Raw genomic sequence first — 1,506 nt, forward strand, 5'->3', positions numbered from 1 at the left:
GGGGGGAGAGGGGGATGCAAATAGAACTGCCGCTGCGCAACTCCTCTAATGGTATGACCAAATGTACCACACATTGATATATGACAAGAGCACCCAGTGTAATCTGTTTACATTGTATTTTCCGTCTCCATATTCTTCCCTTCCTTCCTCCTTTTTATTTGGTCGCTGTAACTACTAATTGGGGAAGTGCCACGCCTTTAAAAAGACCAATGTGGTTCAAGAAACGGGTTATCAAACTCAGAACGTAAACTACATTCCCCAGCACTGAAATCTAAATTTGAAAAAAACCCAAAAACCCCCCCAAAAAACAAACATGTAGGTGTTTTTACGCAAACATCGACACATTAAGATTTATCTATTCTAAAAGGCAGGCTTTCGATCCTTCATGTCAGGGTCAATCAAGACTGAGAGGGATACAGTATCTCAGTAAAATGACGACAGAGATACCCGAAAGAAAAAAACAATCCTTTCCACTCGGGAATTGAACAACTGACGCCGGTTCCCCACTCAACACAGTAGAATCAATTGTTAGGCAGGATTTCCGTAACGAGCAGCCGGCCACTATGAAATAGATAGTGGGTTAGAGTTTGAGTTAGGGTTAGGGGTGGGTTTGGGGTTGGGGTTGGGGTTATGGTTGGGGTTATGGTTGGGGTTGGGGTTAGGGATAGGGATAGGGATAGGGTTAGGGTTAGGGTTAGGGTTAGGGTTAGGGTTAGGGTTAGGGTTAGGGATAATGTTAGGGATTGGTTAGGGGTAGGGTTAGGGATAGGGTTAGGGATAGGGTTAGGGATAGGGTTAGGGATAGGGTTAGGGATAGGGTTAGGGATAGGGTTAGGGATAGGGATAGGGTTAGGGATAGGGTTAGGGATAGGGTTAGGGATAGGGTTAGGGTTAGGGATAGGGTTAGGGTTAGGGTTAGGGATAGGGTTAGGGTTAGGGATAGGGTTAGGGATAGGGTTAGGGATAGGGATAGGGTTAGGGTTAGGGTTAGGGATAGGGTTAGGGTTAGGGTTAGGGTTAGGGTTAGGGTTAGGGATAGGGTTAGGGTTAGGGATAGGGTTAGGGTTAGGGATAGGGATAGGGTTAGGGTTAGGGTTGGGGTTAACGTTAGCGTCAGGGTTGGGGTTGGTCTCTTCTTTATTATGTTTGTTCGGGTGGTTGCTCGTTGCGGAAGTCCTTCCCATTCTTTTATCGGAGTGTGCCTAATTCTCCAGAAGTTTTTCAACTGACACGTTTGTCTTTCCGTTGCTGTGACGTAGCTGAGTGCACACATACTTAACAAATATTCTATAACATCTGAGCTCTCCCATTTTTCATGTAACACGTGTTTTTTTTTAAATTCTTGTTTACCTGTCGAAGAACATGGATCGTTTGTGTCTATTAGTTAGGCTGTATTTGTGTGACTTTAACTTTAAAGAAGAGAATTTTCCGTCACAGCCAGGTTTCAAACTCGAGACCAATTGAATGAGAGGCGAACACCGCACCTCAAGACCACGAGAGCCCCTG

The 1,506-nt window shown here is 45.1% G+C and overlaps 1 protein-coding gene across 1 annotated transcript in view; it reads left to right on the forward strand.

The window, feature by feature from the left end:
- LOC101861899 (forkhead box protein B2) overlaps window positions 1-1,506 on the forward strand; it is a 10,452-nt gene that overhangs the window by 1,835 nt on the left and 7,111 nt on the right. The window lies entirely within an intron of this gene.

The sequence above is a fragment of the Aplysia californica genome, unplaced genomic scaffold (assembly GCF_000002075.1).
Source record: "Aplysia californica isolate F4 #8 unplaced genomic scaffold, AplCal3.0 scaffold00316, whole genome shotgun sequence".
NCBI lineage: Eukaryota > Metazoa > Mollusca > Gastropoda > Aplysiida > Aplysiidae > Aplysia > Aplysia californica.